Source organism: Amblyomma maculatum, chromosome 2 (genome assembly GCF_055883805.1).
Source record: "Amblyomma maculatum isolate TAMU_Amacu chromosome 2, ASM5588380v1, whole genome shotgun sequence".
Classification (NCBI taxonomy): Eukaryota; Metazoa; Arthropoda; class Arachnida; order Ixodida; family Ixodidae; genus Amblyomma; species Amblyomma maculatum.
This window is the reverse complement of record NC_139345.1, coordinates 108,284,832-108,310,824: the sequence shown is the minus strand read 5'-3', so window position 1 is coordinate 108,310,824 and position 25,993 is coordinate 108,284,832. Positions and strand designations below refer to the sequence as shown.

The window sequence follows — 25,993 nt, the reverse complement described above, 5'->3', positions numbered from 1 at the left end:
GTGCACCAATCGCACAGCAAAACCGCTGAGCATACGGCGCTTTAAAGCGGCCAAAGCACGGAGGCGGAATGCCTCTTTGTGAAGATATCTATACAAGACAGAGCAAAAAAAAAAAAAAAAAAAAAAAAAGCATTCCTACTTTCGCAACATCAGGGCCTCGTGCATCGTCGATAAGGCGCTAAAACGAAAAACGCTGCTGCCCCGCTGACACTGAATGGCACGTGACATCTTCGGTCACATTTCATATTAGTTAAACATTCGAAGGTTGTTTATTTATAGAGTTTAACGTAACAAACTGACTCGGGCAACATGATGGACATCATAGGGGAGGGCTCCGGATAATAGAGAGATTACGTACCAGCGTAGACGCATACCGGTTTGCCGGACCCCTCCAGCGCATGCGCATCGACAAGGGTGGGTGCAATCGTGGCCACTGAGCCTGCGTGGGAGGGGACCGGTAAACCGGCATACGTCAACAATAGTACGCCTCTGATCTCTCAAATTTCGGCAACCTGGGATTCGTTAACGTGCACGTTCGAGTCCGGACCTGCTCGATCGCTATAGCCGAGTACCCTAACAACTCAGCCATTGTCGCGGGGTAGACTTTCATAAGGCGACTAATACTGCTGTCACACGGGCACAGCTGAACTCCTTTTAACTCCCTTAAACCAAGGTGGTCTTTATCTCAATGGAGATACGCACCGTGTCACACGGCAGTCCTTTAGGAAAGGAAGTTTAAGGAAGTTCCTAGCTTAAGGAGTTCTGATCATCTCCCTCGAGCAAGTAAAGGGAATACTCTGGTTCCCTGTGAGCTTCATTGCAGGTGTTAAAAAAACGCATATGCATTAATTTTGAGTTTATAACTAATTTTAATACTGTAGCACAACGCAAAGCATGGAAAAAAGTAAATGTGCAAATATCCAAGCATGCACGCAAGAATTTCGCAAGCACATTGTGGCCAGTAGAACAGACAAACCCGATATGCTAGTAAAAGTAACAGCGCATTCCTTTCACATGAATAAAGATACATTTATATTTTAAAGTCAGTTCAAACTGTTGAAAAGAAAGCAGCTAAAAATTATTTCACATGTTTTTAACTTGATTATTTTATATGCATACACAAAACGAACAGCGCCTAATGGGACCCCGACGGCGTCTCGGAGAAGCTGGTTCTTAGCCGTGTGACACGGCGACAACTCCTTTAGGGCTGAACTCCCTCCGTGGTCCTTTATGGAAACGAAGTTCGAGGGAGTTGGGACTTGCCCGTGTGACAGAAGTATTACAGAACTCGGCTAAATTTGAGCTTCATCAAGCTACTATACGCATGCCCCACCAAAACAACGGGGAATGCAATTTCGAAGAAAAAAAAGAGGGAAAATGAGCAGCAGAGCCCAAGCACGCGTGATACAGCACGTGCAATTCAACTTCCCGATGTTGCACGCAGGCTACAGGAGATGTCGTAATGCACACGACACGGGCGTTGGTTGTTGCCTTTCACTTTCACCGAAATGCGGCCGCCCCGATTGGGTGAGCACGTGCGGGAGTTGGGATTCGAATCCGCGACTTCGCGCCCTGCAGCTGAAAGCCAGAGCCAATAAGCCATCGCGGCAAAATGCTTGGCGTAACAAAATACGGACGATACCTTGTAGCGAACGGCCGAATCTCGGCCGCCTGGTCGATACTGGGGGCGACCGTGTCGAAGTGGAGTATAAAAATGGCAACCATGAGCGGCAGAACGCAGCGACTGCCCAATCCAGACCACTGGCTCATGCAGCCGTGCAACGAAACCAAGGCAACCAAGCAGGAAACAAACCGTCGTGTCAAGATTATTACGCTGCATGCGGTACGGCTGTAAATGAGCCTCAGAAATAACAATCGACGGACGGCGACTGTGTAGCTGGCTTGCCACAGTTGCTCACGTAGCCAAAAGGAGCGAACAGGTATGGTGGAGCAACCGCCGGCAGAACCCGCAAGTAGGCTAACCCCACATGTAGCCAGCAACAACCTCAACCTCTGAGGATGACACGCCGCGGTGGCTCAGTGGCTAAGACGCACGGCAACTGAACCGGAAGTGCCCGGGTTCGAACCCAACCGCGACGGCCGTGTTTCGATGGAGGTGGAAGTCCCCTCTGTGTTGTGCGCTGTGGAACCTCATGCAGTCCGATTCTCCGAACCCTGACCCTTCTTGAAGATCGTATACACAGCTTGCAACTTCGAAGAGCTTTTTTTTTTTTTTTTTTTTTTTTAGCCTCCTCGCTTGCTTGCCTCCTCCCTTGCTTCAGAACAAGCACACAACTCCCATCCATGCGTGCGCAAGGGCACTACCCCGGATAATTTAGTCGTACAGTCGACGCAGCGCAGTTTGTTGACATGTGCGATGCCCAGGTGGTAGCCTTCCGTTGCCACGCAAGGCAACGACTGAACTGGCACTTCACTTCGCTCGTTGTGAATAAAAACATGCTTTTTTATACGTGCATGACACGCTTTAGATTTTAAATGACTCACCTTGGTTTCATAAGCAACTTGGGCCACATGACTCCTTTGGCACACTTCTGGTGCTTGGATAGTTTCGGTTTCGGCATTTTGCTCATAATTTTTAGGATGGACAAATATCCCTCAGTTATTATTGATACAGATGGCGTATTCCAATCGCAGATACGGAGCAAATTTTCTTACTGCACGACACCGAAGAGCGTGTTTAAACGGCCGATTTGAACTCAGATCCCGGGTTCAGATTATAATCATCTCTAGACAACGCAACGTACCACACCGCCGGCGTCTGGGCTGGTGCCCGCTCATCGACAGCGCAGCGGCGGTGTTATGCTCACTCGACAACCGACGCGCGGTACGTGCCTTTCTGTTCGTTTCTCACGGACCCGGGATCGCGAAATGCCTGGCCGGCGCCGATCTCAAGTCACCGACGCAACGCCGTGCGTAAGACGACTCCGGATGTCCGCGCGTCGGCAAAAGCGAGCAATAATATTCCCGACGGCAGGTTCGGATATCATCTGCGGTGTGTGGGTGTGTGCTAGGCTGTCGTGTAAAGGAGCGGCGGATGCAACGAAGCTCATTCCCACGGGGCTCGGTCTACCTGGCACGGGCGCACGTGACGACGGCCGCGGGTTCAAACACTGTGGAATGCGAACGGGTGTAGTTGTTTCGCGCAGCTATAAATGTGTGAGGAGTAACTATGCTGGAGCCCCGCCCAGGGAGTTTAGTTCGCCCCTATATTTAACGTTGTGTGTGCTATTTGTTTAACGAGGCTATTTAGTGTGGTGTCCGGGGGGATCTTGGCGAGAAAAGACGAGTACGAATAAGTGCCCGGCAGGCACAAGGCACACCTCAACAGACCGCCGGTCAGCGCATCCGGGCACGGCGTGTGAGAGAACCCTTTCGAAGGCCGGTAGCTGAGCAGAGCGACGCCTCTCTGGACGAGCACGGCGGGTGACAGCTCGGTCAGCGGCTTCGAAACGTAACTGACACATTTGCATCTTTAAGAGCAGATTCGAAGGACTGGAATACAATATACGAACCTCCACTCGGCCTTCGCAACGGCACTGTTTTACGTCGATTAGAAACGGATAACAACTATTAGTCCTTCACTATACGTATAACCGTATAAATTAGCGACGGGATGCGAAAATGAAGCGGGATTGCCGAAGGACAAGTACAAACCCCAATCTTGCCTTGCTCTGTCGTTGAAACGGCGGTTCTAAAGAAGTACCATCGTATATTCACTGAAAAAGTGGCGAACCACAGCAGACAAACACTTCAAAAACTCCTTCAGTACTAGGGGGAAAAAGACAAATATAAGCGAAGTGCCACAGAGGTTGGGCCAACAGGAATACGTCTACACAGCGCTGGACAGCACCGAAGTCTGTGCTCGCAGCATCAGGCTAAGCCGACAGAGCGCCTTAAAATATCCACTCATTCTCGAACAAACGCTTGGAAAACGAAAGCTGAAAAGCGGTCGAGGAGCGTGGAACAAGTCCTAGGCGATGACCGCTAGTGAAGTGGCAAAAAAACCTGCCAAAAGAAATGACCGTCAGAAAAGCCACTCTGCGAAATTTTAAGTAGAACCATATTTAAAAAGAAAAAACAGCAAATCGAAACGGAAACTGCTTTCATGGCAAGAAATAACGTTCCAGTTGACGAAACGGTGACGTCACATATACAGTATTCGAAAAACACTCGCACGCGCGTCGGATGGTGGAAATAATGCATGGAAATCATCTCGCAGTACATTATGCCTTAGATAACCTAATAGAGGCCTCAAAATTTCATGATCACACGGGGATTGGGCAACAACGCGGGTATAACGATTGTGACGTCACAAATGCAGTGTTGCCCGCAGAAATCACCTCGGCTGAAGCCACGAAATCTGCACATTGCGCGCGAATGAATTATCGCACGGCGCCTAAATTTGACGAAATGCGTCAGGGCGGAGAGGAAAGCCTACAGTAAAATGTTTACGACAAAATTCGAATGTCGAAAAACCTCCGGAGTTGCCCTTTAAGTGTGCCACGAAGCATAAAAAAAAGAAAAAATATCAATGCAAGGACCGCCAAAAAAAAAAAGCGATTTTTTTTTTTTTTTTTTTTTTTTTTTTTTTTTTTTTTTTTTTTTTTACAAAGCGCCGTCGAGCTCCGGTCGTGAGCATGCTGACCTGCCGACAAGGCCATACTGCGATAAGCCGAGCAAGGGAGGTGCGTTATCGGCCGGAGTCAGGACGGCGCCACACAACCACTCCGGCGCAGCGTAGAAACACCTTCGTAGCAAGGTATGGATGGCACTCACTCGCGCGGAGAAACTGGGCCCTACACTGTGCACACAATGGCAACAGTAATGTGGTTTAAACCTCTGTCACACGAGCAGATTTAATGTCATTCGATGCATCGAATGTCATTCGGTATCTTTCGGTGCTACATAGTAAAATATAATGTCGTTCGCAAATGATGGCAATTAGGATCAGCGATAAAAAAAAAGTACTCTAATTAATGAATATCAGTGCGCACAATAGGCATTTGAAACGATTGCGTAGCATTTTTTTAAAGCTGGTTAACACATTCCAATACAATAATTCAATTTTTTTTTCTGGCTGTGCTGTAGCACTTTAGCCATCAAAATGCAAGCCAAGTAGTCACCCACAAATCCGATTAATGTAAACAAACAATATGGCTGACATAGTGGGGCGCGGATACTAGCCATTTTATAGCGCGGATCAAGACGCACGGAGATACGTAGAGCATGCTGCATAATTCACGCCGAAACGATTAGGCGCTCAGTTACAACTTTACCCGAAATAACCGCATGGGGAGAAGCGGCCACCAAGGAACACAAACCCCAAAATGATGTGAGTCTCGCTGGAGTGACTGATTTACCGCTGCTGTGATCGAGAGTGATGGCGTTTCACGAGAGCTTACAGTGAGAATAATTTTGCACCTAAATTAACCGTTACTAAAACAAAACTCAAGAAATATAAATTTTAACTTTCACTCTGCGCAGAATACTTTGTCGCGTTGTTGTTCCTGCTGCGTATCTGGCGTCGAGAGTACACATTCGGTTACCGACCGAATGCGAATGACTTCCTCATTCGATGGCGAATGACATTCGAACATAATGGCATTAAATTTTCTCGCGAGGACGACAACGGACACCTGACAATGCTATGGGAACAACGACCGGTTTTTACGACGTCGCGGTTAATTACTTAGCGTGAAATCCCACGTGAATCGTGGCGAGGCCAGTGGCTGGAGAGCATCTGGCAGGTATTGCCCGCTGAGTTCCTGGAATGCCGCTGTGCTCGCAGTTTGTTACCGCTCAGGAAATCCTAGCGTAATTTCAACATCAACAATGTTGCTAGAACACGACGTATGGTTCCCACAAAAAAAAAAATAAATAAATAAATAAAAAAAATGTTACGCGAACGGAGACTCGGTCGAGACACTGTGAAGGGGATGCACTGGTGTAGGGAGCCAGCTTGTGAGGGGTTACGCAAAGTGCTCGAGGTTCTAAGGTCGAAAGAAGAAAATCGCCAGAGTACAGGTAACCGCCCTGCGATACGAGCCAGCGCTGCGAACTGAGAACCCATCTCACCCAGCGCCGCAAACGCAACAGCATGGCCAAGCCCGGCCAAAGTAACGTTGAGCCTGTCAGCATCGGGGGCCGCCGAGCCGAGCGGTCGAAGCCAGAGACACGAGCGAGAGAACGCAAAGAGAGGAGGGGGCAGAAGAAAAGGAGGCGGCGAGGCGGCGGAGACACCCCGGCCCCGTAAAAGAAGAGCGAGCGAAGAGAGAGAAGCGCGAGACCTGCGAGGCGGGACGCAAACAAAAACAGCCATCTTTCCCCCCTTCGCGAGGAGCGCGCACCGCTCCTCCTCGCCAATGCCGTCGCCCGGGGCTGACGCGGGCAGCGGCCGCGAAAGTGAATCTCCAACAGCTGAGCGCCGCCGCCGACGCTGCAGACCAAACAGAGGAGGAGGGCGAAACGGGAGCGAGCGGCGAGCTAGAAGCGAGGGAGAGAAGCCAAGAGGCAGAGGGCCGCCATGAAAAAGCAACTCTCACAGAGACACGCGAAGAATGAAGAGTACGCCGAAGAGAGAGAGGGCGAGAGAGACGACGCGCCCGATTACAACCTGGTAAATATATATAGTGCGGCGAAGCGGAGGCGAGCAGAGACAACCAGACGTACAAAGAGAGATGGAGGAAAGAGAGAGAAACGAAGAGGAAAAAAAAAAGAGCACGCGTAACCAGAAGATAAATAAAAGGGAAGGCCGCAGCCGTATTCCTCTCTCATCCGCTCTCTCGTTCCACTGCGAGGTAGCAGCAGGTTCCCTTTACTCTCCCCCAGCAAGTCCCGGCAGAGAACCAGTAAAGAAGGAAGGCGAGGAGAGATAGCAGTGTGACGCGACCGTTCTCGCGCAGTGCACTTCCGCGGCGCCAAATTCGAACTGGGTGAAGGTCTGACGGGCGCACGTGTTCAGAACGCATTGGCGCGAGCGCGCCGCGCGTGCTTTCCCTTCGCGTGCGCTCTCTCTCTCCCTCTCACGGTGCAACGACGCCGGCGGCAGCGGCGGCGTGGTGATGACGCACCGAGCCGCGTCGTCAGCCGCGAGGCGCGTGCCTCTCCTCGGGTGCTTAGCCGCAATGCTTTCTCTCTCTCTCTACGTTCTCTCCCCTGACGTGCACCCGCGCCGACTCGTGAGCCGAGGGGCCCCGCCCCCTAGGGGAACTACCACCGACACAACGCGCCGCTGCTGCCGCACGCTCAACTCTTTCCGAGAGGCGCGCTCTTCCGGTACGCGCTGCTCGACCTTCTTTCATTTTTTTTTTTCTCCGCATCTAGACGCCCTCTCCCGCGGCATCCCTTTCGCCGCCGCAGCGTGGGGAAGAGAAGCGCGGACGGATTTACCGGCGATGCGGTTCCGCCGCTCCGGCTCGGATGCGGTGGCAGGCAGGTTACACTGGTGTGTCGTATCGGCGTTTTTTTTTTTGTTGTTTTTTTTTTGTGCATATGCTTGTTACGTGCTACCTTTTATGACCGCCAGAGAAATGACGGTGATGTGCAATATACCTCAAGTGCAAGCAATTGTTATGTCTCTAGTTATGGCGAAAGAGGGTAACTACACTCGCAAGCGCACCTGTAGCCATAGAACAATAGACAGCAGAACAGGCCCACGGCTATCACCTGCCTGCCTAATATGACAGCTGCTCGCAAACGCTCGGGAGCAACAAACGTTACCACTGCGCCTGCGATGAAAGCTGCAGGCGGCGTCAAAACCGTCCCAACCACGTGGTGCGGCGCATTATCAGCGTCAAGGTCATGCCATTTCCGCGGGTGTTGGAACGACTCGTTCCGCTTTAGGATTCGCGTCAGCCGGAGAACTGCTGCCAGCTGGAGTAGGAACACCCAGCTAGTGAGCCGCCGCCATTACAGTGACAGCCACCAGTGCTCATCCCAAAGTCTGACTGGTGGTTGTGGATAAGCACGAGGGCGAGCCAGCATCGCGGAACAACGAAACAACGCTCCAGTTTGTTTTGGTACATGGTTCCCAACGTTGGCACCAGGTGCCGCCACCCTCCCGCGAAGCGCTGCGGAAAAGTACCGCTATCGGCATGGGGCTCGAGGAGAAGGACGGTGAAGCATAGGGAGCGAAAGAAGCCTCGTCGGACACCTTGGATTGCGTGGCGCAGGCGCGAATGCTACGTAACCGGTAGCGCGTAACGCCGCCCAAACTGCGGCTTGCTCCTCCTGCTCTCCAGGCTGAGTTCTGCATGGACTGGGAAGCTTAGCAAATCCGAAAGCCCAAGCGTTGGAGAGCGGTCGTCAAGCAAGCAAATGAAAACGGTCCTTTGATAGCGAAATACAGGTCTGTATCGGCAGTACAGTCCCCACAATAATTTATAATTGCAACACTAACAGTTGCAGTATACGTACACATAAATTAAAGAAGTCGGAAGAGTTTATTATGAAAGGAGCTCTGAACCCCCGTGACACGGGCACTGGCTATCTTTTCAGGGTCGCGTTGCAGGGACTTTTATGATTTTTTTCAATAATGAACACAAGTATCAAGAGGGCAGTGCACAACGGCTCAGACACAATGGTCAGCCAGAGCGAAATGGTGAACGTTTCTCAGACGCGTCGAAAAGCGGGATATGAAGACGCTCAGCTCGTGCTCACCTCAGTTTCGTTCACTTTTGTTTTGTTTTCTTTTGCGTGTTTTAAAATGGTGCTATATTGTACGAACTGCGTTCACCCTACTTTGAAACACTTTGCCGCCTCAATTTTTTTTTTTTTTTTTTTTTTGTTCATGTTCTGGCCATGTATCGCTTTTTGGAGTTAAACCGACGATCCGTTATGCGTGGGCCACCATCAAAGTGAGGCGTGAACTCTTCAAATCAGAGACTGAACATGCTAAAATCTCCAGCGTTAGAAATTCTCGTTAAATGTAAAAAAAAAAAACTGCGAAAAACGTACGCAAAAGCAACGGAACGAGACCGAATTTCGAATTTAAAGCAGGGGCTAACAGTTTTCCCGTTTTTATCGGTATGACCAAGGCAAAGTTGGCCAGGCAACTGCCATACGCAGTGCGGCGGCTTGCAGTTGGATGAAGCCACACCGCGTGATCCGGGAGGTCACGTAGCAACAAACGAGCAAAACAACCGAGACGACAGAGGAGCCAATCACAACGAGAGAGGTGCCTTTTTCCAAATACGGGTGGGAAAGAGTTGGGAGAGTGGTTCGGGGGAGGGGGAGGAAGCAGAAAGCGGCGTGCAATGATGGCGACGCGAAAACAGGGTGCGCAGGGCGTTGTTCGAGGAGGAGGACGGCGGATCGAGTGGTCTTGGCGAAATCCCGGGCGGTTTCTCGGCGACGCGACGGCGCCGTTGACGCCGGCCCGGCCCAGGCCGTCCCTTCCATAATCTGAAAGCGTCGCAGGCAGCCAGGCCAGCTACTGAAGAAGATCGCTCTACTGATCGCTCAGCTCAGCTGGCTCAAAGCGAAACGGACATGAACAGACAGAAACGCGGGGGAAATGGCCAAGGAAGGCAGGCATGGAAGAACGTGGGGCCCGAGAACACTCACGCTTGCGAAAAAAAAAAAAAAAAAAAAGAAAGAAAAATACCAAAGGATCAGCCGCGAAAATAACGATTTCGTAGCTTTACGCCCAACCATCGGCGCACGTAAATGTGCGCATTTAAAGAGCGGCGATCTCGTCATCTGATGGAGATATTTCGCATTCTCAGCAGGTTAAATGCGACGCAGAAAACGCTATCATGGACGGAGCCGCTTGCTAACATGAGGAAACAATTGATTGAACTGAACTGAGTATGGTATTTAGGCGTAAATGTAAAACGAGACTTCATCGGAAAGAATTTGCAAGACTGATGGCAGGCATGTTTACAGGTAAAAAATTCAGAGAAAAAAAAAATACGTGGCCGCTGGCTGGGGATGATGGCGGTGCGATCTAACCTCGGATGTCGGTAAAGAAAAGCCTAAATTTTTTAGTGACGTCATAACAGCTTGCATTTTAAAACGGTAACGTCTGTTTCTCCTTTTCATTGAGAACGGAGCCAAAAAGAGCTCTGTTCTCAGTGAAAGCTTTCTCTCTCGGATCAGAATTAACGCGGTAATCAATCGATAGAGTAATTCCAAAGTCAGTTTGTCCTCGTGGGGCGGGGTGCAACCCCTTCCCAAGTTGCTTACCGCAAAGTATCGTGAATTAACAACTTGGCTGACGCCCTATGAACCATTCTTTTTCGCCTGGTGTGTGAAATTTTCCGCGCCGTGCAAAAGACCTCAAGAAGCGGAAGATGACGGCGTCAAATAATAATAATAATAATAAAGAGCAAGGAAGTGAGGGCACGCCATTTCGTACAGGAAGACGCATTCCAGTGCCTGACAGAGTGGTCGAAAGCGAAACAAGGCCCATTTTCCGGAGGGACGCCACGCACAGGACAGCTTCTAGCATCCCACTCACCAAACTATAAGGGTGCTAGGTCCCCCGCATTCGTATAGATCGAGTCGCGCCATTAACACGTCACGGCTACATTCGCCTATCTTATGTTGAAAAAAAAAAAAATTACAACACTCCTCACAAGCGAACGTCTAGACGTCAAGTCGCTAATCCTTCCAGGGGAGCAACTTAATTGCGAGTATGCCGGATGCGGCTTACACGTGTGAACTAAGGTTGCATAGTTGACTCTGTAACTATTATACTAAACTCTTCATTTATCTTGAAAAGTTAAATCGCCATTACTGATATCCACAGCAGCTACAGGGAAAAGGCTATGGGCCATTTGGATGCGCCGAACGAAAAACCCGTGAGCAGAGATGCGACACACTGCCCGGCATTACAATCGCTAACGAAGTGTGAAACGATGCCGTGCCACATAGTCTACAGCGCAGCACTCTACTCCTGCCCCTCGGGGTTTTTTATAAGCAGGAAAGCTGATTGACAAAGTTTTCCAAAGGCAGTAGGGGGATACTAGGGTGTCACCGTACACGATGCTCCAGCTCTTCAACAAACCCCATTACATTACTCTGCCCGACACGGCCTCGAATATATGGAAGAGGTCAACCAGCTTGGACAAAAACGACGAATGCTTTCGTTTACTTGCCGACTAGCGTTAAATTATCCAAAATGTCCGACCACGCGCAAATGATTTGGATTACTCGTCGACTATCTCCAGAATGCCCGACCATCCGTAACGCTAGCTATCGCCTCAAAGCCAGGGCGCAATTTCTCGCGACCACATACACCACCGCCCGCGTGGCCGCAGCGCTTGCTCCGATCAGCCGAAGAGGCGGCGTCAGCGGAGTCGTGAGGTGGCAGGCAGAAAAGCTTCGCCATCTTGTCTCCCGGCGGCCCGCAGCACCTGGCGGAGTGGCCGAGGAGAAGGATCACGACAGCGCAGCCGTCGGGGAAAACGGCGAGACTCGGTACGGGCAGCGGAGCGGGAAGGGGGACACACATACTGCACGTGTCGACAGAGCAACATACAAACACGCACGCACGCGGTGCGCTTCGCTGGGCCTCGGCTGCGTGCGGCGAGGTGCGCACGCAATCCGACGCACGCACGCACGCACGCGAACGGGGCGGGGTCAACCCCTTGGGTCAGCCGACTGCGTCGTCGCCCAAGGGGGAACGCACCGCGCACTCGGGAGGTTCCAGCATTTCAATCGATTAGGACCAGAAACGAGAGGAGGTGTGCAGTGCCTCAATCAAGTAGCCACTAGTCGCCGACAAAAGCATATCGCGACGGTTTTATAACGGTCCGCATTAACGATGATGCTGCCACTCACAACGTTAAGCCTGACCCGCACGGAGTGACTTCTCCCGTCGGCGAATCCGTGCCGCGTGCGAAACGCATGAGACCCGAGTGGCGCCTGTCGCGCCTTTCTTGCCAATGGTTCACAGCGGACAAACCAAGACAGCGTCGTGAAGAGCGGTTCCACACTACCAGATATATTTACCTGCAACACTATGTGGAGTGAGCAGCCTGATTTCTAAAATACACTCCGATTCGGAGGTTGCCGCACGCATTTACTCGCCCGGCTGTCTGATTGCGGTGCTTCCCTTGAACCGTCCACTCCTCGGCGCTTCCCAGCTCAGCCACAAATTTTTCCCTGCAGGCGTGAGTGTAAAACGATAAGAGCGGGGACCCTTTGCGACTTAGCAGACTTCCTTCTAAATGTGAACCAACTTTCCCAAAGCTCGAAGATATACATTCCTCTCTGCTTTGAAAGAGTTTAGTTTCACCAAACACATATTATTCATTTCCCCAGAGAGCTGGAAATGCTTCTGCGCTGTCCTCGTCATTTTCGCTTGTTAATTAACCACTGTTCAGGTTGTTCTTTTCTGTATTTTATCAGACTTTCCCGTTAATATCCAAAACATAGTAAAAGATCTATGTCGTTCGCCATTTATGGTTCAACTAGCGCCCCTGTCGTGTGGCTCTCTCATAGCCGCGAGATTCGCACGTAACTTGACTGTCATGTGATGCTCTCATAGTAATGACATTAGCGACCCATGACTCAGCACTTTTTGAAACTCACAAGTCATGACTGACACGTGAATTTTGTATAAACAAAAACCCTTAACCATGTCTAGTCATGGCTCATACATCATGACTCAGATAGTTATGACAATGACGTGACATACCGTTTATGTAACACATGTCATACACATTCAGACATGACCTAATTACATCAATTGATGACTTCACATACCACGCTCTCCATTTTTCTCCCACTTTCTGTGGACACGTCTGGTGCCACATAGCCTGTGAAGGCTTTCACCTTAAAATGGCGGAAGTGTAGCCCTACTTAAACCTGGTTATAGCAAGCGATAGCTCGTTTAGCCGCCATTCTGGCTCCTCGCTGCTCAGGTGTTTCAGCAGCCTTTCAAGCACGGTCGCGTTCCCTATCCTTAGCGAGAACTGTTTGACGACGCGCAATATGCGTGGATGATCGGAGGAGACCTGGCGTTTCTGACACACAATGGAGGTCTCGATGCCGCTAGGGCGCGCACTTTTGCCACAGCTATTCTGATCGCAACCAAGCAAGCACATGGGCTTATATTTTACATGCACAATATCACGTGACTAACCACCACGGTTTGTGAATGAGACGTCATTGCTACAACTAGAAATTATCTCGAAGGTCACATGACGGTCACGGTCAAAGTCATATTAGTCTTACGGGCGTTTGGTTTGACCTTGGTCCGGTTCCAAGGTCACTGATTTAGAGCAATGCGAAACTGGATTGCACATGTAGTATAGCTTTAGCTCTAAAAAAATCGTTTTTTTTTATTTCTTTTTATAGAAGTCTGTGTGTGTGTGTGCCATGCGAATAAAAAGAGTCGGAATTCCACTGTTGCAGGGCTTTAGAAGATGAGTTTTTAGCAATTTCAAGAACTGACATGGCATAGTCTTGTCCATTGCTTCAATCTTGAAGCTTCAATAAAGTTTTGATTTGGGGCTATTTGGTTCACAATTTTCCTAAGGTAATTGATGAGCGCAAATGCTAGACGATCCACAGAGTAGAGAACCGGGCGTTCATTAAAAAGTCGGCGAGTTTCAGTTAATTAGTTGTGTGACTAAGAAATCCCTGCAGTGAATTGTGTCCACCGGAGCTGAGTTTGTTTCTGCAATATGGATTCCTTTTGGATTCCTTATTTTCAAAAATTTTCGAGTGTGTTCGTTGAAACAATCGGAACAAATCAGAACAGCGTATTGCAGATTAGATGACTCTACCTTCGTGCGCGTACGCGAACTCTGGCCATGTTGCACGCTTATCGCCGTTATATAAGGCGCTGACCAGCAGTTTGGTCGACGCTCGCGCTATTAAATCAGGACGGTTGTACATCCTTATTATGACCTACAAAGACGACAAGAAGATGGCAGCTTTTTGTAAGTGTAAGGAAAATGCATCTACTATACGGTGTACCCGAGGCGGCCATGTACGGTATTATGACCGATGGCCGGAGCACACGAAAGATTATCCATTGTTTCAGACGTCGCAGATGGCAAACCAGATAGGCTGATTACGCTGACATCCCGTAAAGTATTGCTTATGGCCAGATTGTGAGGGCGTGTAATTGAAAATAGGCTAACCGGACAGGGAGCGCGTTCCCCTTTCGTGCGGACGCGGGAAGCATCGAGGCATGGCGGGATGCGGAAACACCCCATTTTTTAAACAGCGCGCGTGCTCTCCGATGGTGCTCAAACTGAGCTCGCGACTCTCTATAGAGCCATGCACCGAAACGAGCGGTTCCAGGTCCAAAGCAGACTTTTTTTTTCGAGTGACGTAGTACGGATCGTGGGTGCAAGGGACACAAATGTGCCATGACTGCTTAGCTGGCTTTCCTTCGGAACGAAACTGCAGCGGTTCACCCGGTGCCGAGGAACTTCCGCTGGCAATCACTTGTTCCGATCGCCAACCCAAGAACAGCAAGAAGGAAAGGCGGAAATCTATCCACACTGCTTACCGATCCATTCGAAAAACTGCCAGCCGGAGCCTCGATTAAGCGATTCTTTTCCAACTGAACTGATTGATCAGAAAGAACTCTGTGAGAGCCCTCGGTGGAGAAAGTTTCGCGTGGCTACGAGGAATTCCTGAGCGTACAGAGGAGGAGAAAGTGACTCGGGACATGTGCCACGAACTCATTCGATGCGATATTATGCACTGTTGCGTACTGCACGATTCTCGCATTCTATTCTTCGCGAGCATACCATGTGCATCGCAAACGCGCAGCAAATCTGTGCGCTACTGGTCTTCATTCGAGTAACACTTTCACACAAGGAGTTCAAGTTTGCTTTTAGTTCCGCTTATAACATTCAAGAAAGCGGTGCACTAAAGCAAAGCACGCGAAACGTTACATATACATGGGTGTGTTCGAATAAGAACTATAATCGGGGTCCCACAGTCATCCTTCATTAAATGAATTTTTTATGGGCGGTGGGCAACTGTCTCGACATAACGGAATAAACCTCAGTTTTGCAAGATACGCCGTAGTTTTCTCGAGGAAAAAAAAAAAAAAAAAAAAAAAAAAAAAAAAAAAAGATCGTACATATCACCAGAGGTAGGAACGCCGTTTTTGAAATTTCAAAATGTTGCAAGTTGTTTTTTTTTTTTTTTTTCTCCATGATTTCATGTAACTTTTACTGTAAGAAAAGGTATTAAAGGCGTTTTTCTTCTAGCCGCAGTCGCTTAAAAAAAAAAAAAAAAAAAAAGAAAAGTTAATTTTTAATCCTACATTCCGGCATGAAGGAGCGTTCAGTTGTTCCTAAAGCTTTTTTATTATTATTATTATTACGCAGGCTATATTAATTTTAGGCAAAATTTGGAGTTCGAATTTTGGCCGATTTTGATGCGTTGTGGAAAAAACGCCTAACGGGCTGGATCTCTAATTTTTGCCTGCAATTAAGAGTATTACCCGCATAATGGCGAAAATGTTTCAGTGACAACTGACAACTTAATGCTTCGTGCCAGAATGTAGGATAAAAAATTATCTCTTTATACATAGCGCGTTGCGCAGTTTATATGCGTGCAGTAGTATGTCTCTCAAAACCACTGAATCCTTCCTTATAGCTCAAATCTTGCACTGAAATGACGTTTGGTCGACAGTATTTTATTATAAAAAGTTCGTTTGGAATACTTGCGATATAGAAATCGGCGACAGGGAAGCCAAACAAGCCGCCGTCCTGGCGATGGCACTGGCGCCATCTCGATCGTTACATTGCAAGCTCAACATATATTTGCGGTGCACAAACAACTTTTCAAATTTAGTGCAGTTTTGGCCAAGCTAAGTCTTGGTGATTATTATTCATAAAGTTCTTCATACCTCCTAAAGACCAACTCCATTCGCGTACCTCCCGTCAGTCACTTAATCTTCATGGCAGAGTCGGTACAAAGAAAACGAGATGGCTCCATCAGCAAACCAGCTGGAACTTGCCGTCGAAGCAGACGATGCATGCGAATATCTGACTTCTTCTGACCGAATCAGGCAAGCACTCTAAACAGATTTAGAAAATACTCATGGAAATGTCATGTGTGTAAAAATTTCATGTAAAATCGTAACGTCTGTAAAACTGTAAAAAGCAAAAAGAGCCGATACTTTCTCGCTTCATTTCTCCAGTGATATGTTATAGGCTCAAGGTAAACTCAAAAGGCAGATGAAATTCCAGCAAACAAGATGCAGTTACGATAGATTCATCCGGGAAGAAGCTACAAAGAAATGATGGCAGCAAATCTTAAAGAGGACTGCAACTCTCGACTAGTATAGGGGGTATTCACTGACGCGCTGTGCGCGGTGCATTGTGGGTAGTTGAGGCGCAGTCGGCCATTTTTGTGTCCACGGAACGAACAGGGCAAACGTACGTATCAAGTGCTGTCGTGCGGTTCTACAAGCAGTGGCACCCGCAGCTATATGTTGTTTATTGAGCTATCGTATACTGTAATAGATGCGTGCACAGTGTAAACAACGGAAGCTGAAGAGCTGCGCGAAAGACTTCGGCATTTTAAGGTTCCGGAAGTACACACGAACAACTCCACCCGAACGAGACACTTCACCGAGATGCGACACATAATTATCATGGAATATGAGAAATGTATGTCAAAATGGGCTGGACTACAATATTCCGGATGTGCCCTAGCAGCCAGTTCTTGTCACTATCTGTGCACGACTGTTCTTCACGCACTCGGAAGACACATTCCCAGTAAAAGAGCAGCGCGGCAATGTATCGCTTGCAGTCATGCGCATGCATTCAGCGCGCCGCCAACACCTCCTCGTCGTGTTTTGTTGCAATAAAATCCTTCAAAGAGGACTCTCTAAACTTTGTGCTGCTGTACTTGCCTCATTCGATCAGAAGTCGGATGTTCGCATCGTCTACGTCGGCTGCTAATCAAAGCAGACCGCATGCAGATTCGGCGAAGGAACGTAGGCGGGCAGGCTTGTTTTGCAGAAGGTTTGAAGAACTTTATAAGCAAATGTATCTCTAATAACAAATCAAGTTTAGCTTGGCCAAAACTGCGCTGTATTTCAAGAGTTTTGTTGCAAAACGTTATTTCGAGCCCGCAAGGCAACGAGGTGGCGCTACCGGTGTCATCGCTGTGGCGTGTGGCAGCGGTTTCTTTTGCTTCCTTACCGCCACAGACGATGCAAACATCCGACTTCTGATCGATTGAGGCACGTACACCAAACAAGTTTTGTATAAAAGATACTGACTACTAAACGCCATTTCTATGCAGAATATCAGCTACAAAAACTCAGCGGTTTAGTTGGTATAAACGATGGACGGCACGCACGTAATTGCACAGAGAGAGTTCGTCTGCTTCAACCGCGGCTCTTAACCCAGCCGCCTGTAACTCAGTTGCGCTCTTCGAGTGGTCAGTAGGCTTGCGATTGGTTCCTTGGGATGATGCTTGCCTGTAGGACAAGGAATTCATGAATGTCGCACATATTTATGCGTGGGCACAGGCCGACGTTTACCGTGCAGTTGCGCATATCGACTGCACACGGGTTGGTACCAAAGTTTTGTTTCGTATCTCTGTCCGCATCGCGCCCACTTTGCTGATAAATCAAACTGTCACTCATGATACCGATTGAGTTTTCATAACGGTGCTGGCATGAGGCAGAGTGACAGAGCAAACGGGCGCGCACGAAGAGCTGACCTAACTACCGCCCCGTACTAGTACTAGTCAAAACAGGACGCAAAGATGGCGTCGGCTGCATACTGACGTCAGCTGTGACGTCATGTGAATACCCCCTATATGGCACAATTACAAATGCAGAATGAAGGTAACTCTAGCAATGGAATCCAGCCAGTCAGCCTAGCATAGAAGTCGATAAATTGTATTCCTTTGCCAAAAATGCCTGCTCTTGGCAGTTTTCTTGACATAAAATACTGCGGAGGTTGATTCCGGTTAAATTTAGTTATACGAGCGTAAGCTCTTTTAAGCATGGCTACACGGTCATACTCGAATTTCTTCTATTGTGAGCTTCTCACTCTTCTTCAGTCTCTGTCTAGAGCCGATCACGCGAGTTTTCTCGTCGCTGCTGATTCTCGGTGAGCTTTATCAGCTGTATGATCAGACTCAGCCTGACGCATGCGCCGGAGCATCGACGTTCTGGAACAGGCACGCACCTCATCCACGGCGAGACTGAACAACCAAGCGCCGGCTCAGTTAAATCCCCGCCTAGTCAAGTGGTATAACAGAGCAGAGTACCTTGTTCATGAACGGGACGGGACGATTGCTCGGTGGCCCCGGTTAGTTTTACGGACGAACAGGACGAAGAAGCAGGCAGTGATGCGGGCAGGAGCGTCAATTTCCCATGTACGCAGATATATGCTTTTTTGTTTCATTTGCTTCACCTTTTTGCTACTTTGTCTCTTGCCTTTTTCTATCGGGACCATGTTAATCATCTAAAAACTATCTGTGCTCCCCAATTCTTGGCCGATCACCCTGTTCGGGTATGCGCCATCTGTTATTTGCAAAGTAAACAACAAGAGCACTAGCGCTTGGCCCGCTCCCAACGTTACAGCAACGGCTCAAGGTTAAACTGGTTAAACGCGAAGTGAATGACCTGAGCGTCGCAGTGCAATGAATAGACTTACGGTTGTAAAAATTCCTAAGGCACGTTCCTTTTTTTGTTTGTTTTAAGCCGTCCACCACGGTGCCGTCGCCTGCAAAAGAATAATGGGCACTGAAACTGCAGCTCCTACCTTTTTGAAGAGATGGCGGCGCCCTGTCACGTTTGCCTGGATGGAACTCTCCTCCAATGAGGCAGCATGGTTGCCGTACTCTGACAAGGGAGATGAGAAATAACACAGAGTGAAATGCCACTCGAACAAGCACCGATTGAACAAATTTTCAATCATGTGAAAGCATTATGAGCAATGAAACTCAACGTGGTTTTTAGTGTGTAAGGACGGTCATGAAAAATCAGGAACCGGTCAAATATATAAGAACTGATGCCGAATTCTTTCACAGAGGTTCCTGAAAACAAAAGAAAGTCACTGAGCTGAAAAGTTACTGCTGGGTACTTGCGATTTATTTGCCAGTTTTCTCTGTTCTGAACTGTTTGCGTTCCTTTTGTATGATGCTATTTCCAAAACCTGCCACAGCCTCAACTTAGGCTAGCAGTATGTTGTAAATAAAATAATATCAAAATAGGTTAATTTGGATAGGGTGGGAACCAAACACAGGACCTTCAGATTGTGAGACAGGCACTTTACATATAGGCCTCGAATACTCGTTAGTACAAGCTGAATAAAGGTGGACCTAGTGAATGCATGACGCAGTCAGTAGTATTGAAAGTGGTATCGGGTGGCAGTAGTGTTGCGAGCATGGTACTTTCTATTGAACAGAACGGTGTGTTGAAACAACAGTAGCAGAAAATCTTTAATGCAATGCAGCATGATGCAGAATGGGCCATAAAAGCTTCCACATTCACACCTGTAAGCAGTCGTATAGGTGATCTCAGTAACTTTTTAGTTTCTCCACTAAAATCCCATTATATGCAATACAAATGTTTTTCAGTTCAACTTCAGCATAATACAACTTTCAGGTCAATGAGAAGTTCAATGATTTGCGTGCATAATCAAATTCATAACTTTTATATCATAAATTTTAGTTACAGAATACTGGGTGCCTTAACTCTGAGCCTGCACAGCCTGCGATTCTTCATAGCATCACACTTTCACTTGAAAAACTGCAAGTTGCAGTTTATGCTTTGGCTTTGTACGGTAAGACAGCTGACATGTATAGCTGGAAGCATAGACAAACATGACTGCCATGCTTGCCACATATTAGTCTGGGCATGAAGTCATGAAAAAAGAATTTGTTTTCAAAGAAAAAAGTTACGTGAAAGATTCAGCAAGTGAGGCATTAATGTGTCTATATAAAATGAAAGGTTTTGCTGCCCAGATGATATTTGTACAAGAAAAGTCAGCAGTGTTAGTATAGTGACAATGGTGAGCACAAAAGACCAGCAGAAAATCAGCACATGCTGTCAAAGGTATGCAATGTATAAGCGGGGTTTTCAGTACTGCTAAATCAGCTCCTTTGGGAACCATGTAGATGCCCAATATATATTTCAGCTCATTAGAACAAATGCCTCTAGTGTAATATCACTTTAGTGAACTTTCATTGACGAATACTTCTCCTGGAGGTGGCTTAAGCATGTTCGTTGTATTTTTCCTAGTTCACAGCAAGTATGTTTCCTGTTTGCAGCATCTCAATGTACATTATGTGCAATGTATCAGGTACTGCTAGAACATGCCAAAACCTGTTATGAGCACATGATTTTACATATCCAGCCATGGCAAATGACCTTCACAAATAAATATTTACTGGCACAGATCTTGACCACAGAGAAAACTAATTTTTGTGTCATAGTCACAGTCCAATTATTTAGCTTAGCACGCATGTATTCTTCAAAAAAAAAATATTTTGCACTGATAACAAAAGAAAAAAAATGTCGGAAAATTGTCGGCAAAGAGCAGGTGTAGCAAAATCAAAATGCAGCTCATGAAATCAAACACGACTCATGCAGGGTGACAAAGCACTAACACTTGCACTAGCCTGCCTTTCTAATTTTATGTCATTTTGTTTTTAAACATACTCTACACCCCTATGGCTATACTGCTCATATTATTTTGCTACAGTATAGCTTCAGTGCAGTTGTGGTCTGAGGCTACGTTTTGGTGTGCAGGGTTGGCATGTAACGAGAAGAGAACAGTGAAGGATCTCACTGCAACCCAGTTGAAAGATTGAAAGCAGAGCCATCAGCCAACATGCACTCATACATTAAGCTGTGCAGCCTCATAAATTGATCTGTCCTGTCGCGCCACAGATGGCACTTGTGCGCGTGTATCACTGGAAAGCAGTGACTGATGGCCATTCCACACATATTTACCCCTTCACAGCTTTGAAACTGCATGGGTGGTGATTGTGCCAGACTAGTATATGTTCAACCAAACCTGCTACTTCATCAAATTAAAAAGACTTAAACATGCAATGTGGATGGCTTAGATGGTTATAAAAGTATTTTAATAAAACAAAGCAGCAAAAGCTCCGTTGCCCCTGTCTAAACAAAGCTGCTAAAATTACTATTGAAAATGGACTTTTAAAACAATTGTATACACTCTGATAAAACAATATTTTATAAATGTTGCAATCAATAAAAACATTTTATGACTGATTTCTGTTCATAAACCAGGTAGCCGACCAAAGTCTTCCTTCAGCTGTCTGTGAGTCCCTGTCACCTTACGTAACATGGTTGTACAGATAAAACTGCAGTTCTTTTGCCTGGAGTTCTCAATTATACAGATAAACAATGGGCACTTATATTGGACTGTTTAGCAGGTGTATCTTGAACTGATTAACAGGCTAGATCATGCCACCCACTTGTACCCTCTGATCCTGCCAATTCGCCGTGAGATTGGCCTAGAGGTGACGCCACCGTCGCTCCGATAGTGGGGATCGGCAGCCGGCGGCGCTCGCAGAAACACGCACGGCGTATGTCTGCTTCCGAGTTTATGGCGGGTTTGTTGGTGATGAAAACGTGTATTATGCAATGCATAAGCGATTTACTATTTACAGTGTTTCAATATTGCAGAAAGCAGAACAAAAGCAGCGGATTTCGCCAATGGAGCAAATAAACAAAAAAAGATGCGCGGATTTTAGGAAAACAAGGCACGCAACCACCAGTCTTTTAGAATTACTGGCATCACTTTGCACGCTTTTTGCATTGTACGGCGCTCACAAGCCTGATACTTGGGCCTGAACATGACATATCGTATCGCCTTTTCAACAGCGTGCGCGTCTGAGTGAGACAAGCAAATTTAGTGTCAGGTCCACGGAGATACAAGGTTCATGCTCTGACCTGCAGTACTTTAGAATGAATCGAGGCAGCCTGGTTCATTATATCGTACTTGACTCGAAGGCTAAGCAGGTTAAATATAGCACTGACAGCGTACTGCCCGGCGAGTTGCCATAAATTGAGTGAGCATCAACTCTGCCTAGATTACCAGGCACAAGTAGTCCCCAAAAATGAGATTATGCCGACACTGTACAGGAAACCTCGTCGCACAGGAAAGCTGACTGCTCACGTGTAGAGTGGTGAGTGAACTGAGTTTGCCGAGCACACAACAAAGCGGGTGCTTCTTGCGCAGCACTGTAAAATGACTCAATCATTTCCTGAAACTGAGGGAAGTATAAGGAATTTCTGATGTGTGCGATGTTTCTAAACGGTAAATTAGTAGTGTAATTATTTTTTTTTCAATGACAATGAATTTCACCATATGGCAGAACTTTTGCACACTTGACAAAATTTAGGACTATAAGCGATTAGTCTTCAGTAACGTTAAAGTGCAAGCTACAAATCAGTAGCTGCGAAGACCGTAAAAACTGCAGTCGCTGTCATGTTCTGGCAAGAAATTTTGAAGGATGATTTCTTTATCATTGTAATTATTGTTGAGCAGTGACTTGGGGCGGTTCTGTTGTTTACTTCCAAAACAGGTGCCAGATATAAAACTATCCTGCAAGAAATGGAGTTCTTCTTATCATGAGACTATAAATACGTATTTATTCCTCAACTAAACACCGATGGTTAAGCCCGTATGAAGCTATTTTACTCCCCTTGTCAGAAACAACCAGTTTGACAGACGAAAAGGGGTTCTAATGATTCTAGCTAATGGGCTACCAGTGTACATTGATGAATGTGTATTATGTAATATTTAGTGTAACAGGTGCTGTGAAAATGTTTCTCAAACATTTCTCTAAAGCGAAAAGTGCTCATTACCACAGTTACGGATGCGCAGAATCCTTCAACAGAAGAAAAAAAAAAGAAAAGAAGAAGAAATGAAATGCATATATGGGTTTAACGTGCCATATGCGACATCGGCTATATGACGGATGATGTAAGGGAGGGCCTCGGTGTCGTTGACCACGTGGGACTGTTTAACGTGCAGTCAAATTCCGCAGCCAAGGAGCACCTTTCGAAACGACCAGGATCGAACCCCCCGTTCTCGAAATCAGCAGTTGAGCGCCCTACCGCTGAGACACCGCGACAGAAGTTAACAGAAAAAAAAAAAAAAAAGAAAAGAAAAAATAATAATAATAAAGCACTCAGACAACTCTATCGTGGATGCAGAAGGCACAGAGTGGCTTGTTCAAACTAGATTTCGCTATGCAGCAGCCTGCGATCACGTTTCAGCAGTTGCGGTATTCCGAATAGAAGCGGGGATAAACTATTTTTGAGCATTTGCATTAAGTTGCACTGACAGCAGCAACCTGTTTTGCTTTGACACGCGCCTAACGACAACAGCGCTTCGTTTGAGACACCGCTTGTCAAAGAATATCAAGCGACTCATCACGACAGATGCCAAACATACTGACTGACTTTCTAGCAATGCCTACTGAGAACATCTCGGCACAGTTCTCATTGGAGGTTCCATTACAGTGAAAATTCTGCCAGCATTGTCACGAAAAAAACCTCATCAATTGAGAGGGGTCGTGAAATAGCCACGGAAGAGGAAAAAAAAAGGACGACCAAGCGGTGGTATTCAACCTCTGACACGTGGGTAGCGAGCTGTGCATGCTAGCTTTGCGTAGCGAAACAATGTTCGTTCAGCAAAAATAAACAGAGGCCTTTTACACAAACATTAATTGGCACAGATGAGGGCAATACATATGCTCGAACATGTGTCCAGTAAAAAGTGGTAGTCTGCTAAGACAGAAAATGTGTGCAGGGACGGCAATGTTGCACATTTCTTTAGACATAACACTGGAAAGAAGAAAAAAATAAAAGCTCTCAGAACCTGTACATTCAAAATGCACGCATCTATTTGCATTGTACATTAAGCTCAATTACAGCTACATCCACAAAGCTGCACTAGCGAACGACCACCTAAGCACAACCAACGGTTTCAGATGACAACTTCAATGGCTGTAGAGTGAGGTGGATAACGGATGCCCCCATCCTTCATGAAGGCAATGATGATCACGGCACAAATGAGTACTAGGAAAATATAGCATTATATCTGACCTAAAAAATGAATTCAGGAGGGCAATATATTACCACGCACTCTTAGAATCTCGTAGTAGCGCATTCCTAATAGCATTTATTCTTTCTTTCATAAGGTATGCTAAACAGCTGATCTATTCTGTATACAGCTGAACAGCTGTAAAGCTAAAAAAAAAGAAAAAGAAAAAGAAGAAGAGACAACTTGAAGCAATCTCCATAGATCAATGTCGTGTTGAAAAGAATGGCCCAACATATGCAGCTGATCTCTTAAATTTGAATACCATGTCCTGAAATCTTTGGACTCTTTTATCCCTGTCTGCCCTTTTTGCAAGAGCGCAACTGTTACTAAAACTATTATTTCCAAACTTTTGGTCAAAGGCTGCTCTCAAGGTGGTTTCTGGACTCAAATTTTGTTGGGAACAAGATAAGGTACTTTTTCAATTCCTATTTATTCTCTAACAAAAAAAAAAAAAGTTTGTTTTAAAGTGCACAAATTTTTACAAAAAAAAAAGCCACAAAGAACTTGCAGTTGGCCTTAACCAGCGCAATGAGCTATCTAGAAGTTATCTAAGTACAAACATTTAGTGCCTCTTCATCACTTTTGAAACGATAGTTTTCCTAAGCAGACACACTTAATTACGCATTATGACAGCTACAACTTTTATCTATTTGTGCTAAGGTGATGAAACTTAGAATATATTCTAATCAGGGGAAGATAAGCCACTCTGAACATTTTATCGAAATTGGTGCAACAATTTAAAAGTTTACCTTTTTGGCCCCACATCCCCCCTTAACGCAAATGCTATTACACACACCAGATGCCTCACACAATGTTATACAGAGACTAAAAATACACTAAGGCACAATCGTTTGAGATGGCATCAAGTATTTTGTTTACAACTTCATGCATAAAATGTTTTATTTCATTCAATTATTCAAGAAAACTTGCATTCTAAAAAGTAACTTTTTAGCTACTGTGTTTCTGGTAAAAACTTCAGAGCTAAATTGCAAAGCAGCCCAAAAATAATAAAGTCAATGGTTCTTATTTTTATGTGTGTTATACCAGGTGTTTAGTAAATGTAACCAAACATTTAAATCAAAGACAGAGCTTTAGCCCAGTGTAACCAAATGAGGACTGTTCAGAATTGCACGGTCTAGTCTGAAATATACTTCTTGTTAATCCAAAGTTGGTTAATTTGTAAAGACTAGTTAGTCAACATTTTAATTATTGGCATTAGAAATAAAGTGTAAATGCACCATGCAATATTTCCTGGTTGCAAATGCAACAGTACTGTCCATGTATGTTAACTTTTCTTTTCTTTCCCCAGTGAAGTTTCACCAATACACAGACGGTGATGCTGCGAACAGCAGCCTGGTTCAGAGGAGCATGGTTTGCACTTAATCTGGTCACTTTAGTCCGATGCGTCGCCCGTGCTGTGTTCCCACCTAAATAATCTTACACTGTACCTAGGCTCAGCTAGGTCTATTATGCTTAACCAAGTCCAATGTGCTTCAATCAGGCTTAGAAATGTATATTATGCCAGTGCGTATCAGGCACATTCAGACTTCTTTTCCTAACTTGTTCATTTACTATTAATTATGCCTAATTAACAGGAAGGCCAGTCTGGACGAGTCTTCAGCTGGAGTGAAGATTGCTGGAAAACGTATCAACAACCTTAGATATGCGGATGATACCACTTTAATGGCAGAAAGTGAAGTGGAACTCAAGAGACTTCTGATGCGCGTACAAGAAGAGAGTGAGAAGTTTGGGCTTAAACTGAACATTAAAAAGACAAAGATCATGGCGTCTTGCCCTATCAAGTCCTGGAGCATCAATGGACAAGAAGTGGAAGCTGTGACAGATTTTCTGTTCTTGGGCTCCAAGATTACCTCGGAAGGAGACTGCAGCCATGAAATTAGAAGACGCTTGCTTCTGGGAAAGAGAGCAATGGTTAGCCT

At 46.5% G+C, this 25,993-nt stretch overlaps 1 protein-coding gene across 3 annotated transcripts in view; it reads right to left on the bottom strand.

Annotated features, from left to right (window-relative positions):
* Positions 1–25,993, bottom strand: part of Tlk (Tousled-like kinase) — a 137,229-nt gene that overhangs the window by 99,876 nt on the left and 11,360 nt on the right. For all 3 annotated transcript variants that reach the window (XM_084595016.1, XM_084595018.1, XM_084595019.1), the window contains exon 2: positions 18,729–18,808. The gene's annotated coding sequence lies outside the window, so the exon portion shown is untranslated. The remainder of the gene's footprint in view (positions 1–18,728; positions 18,809–25,993) is intronic.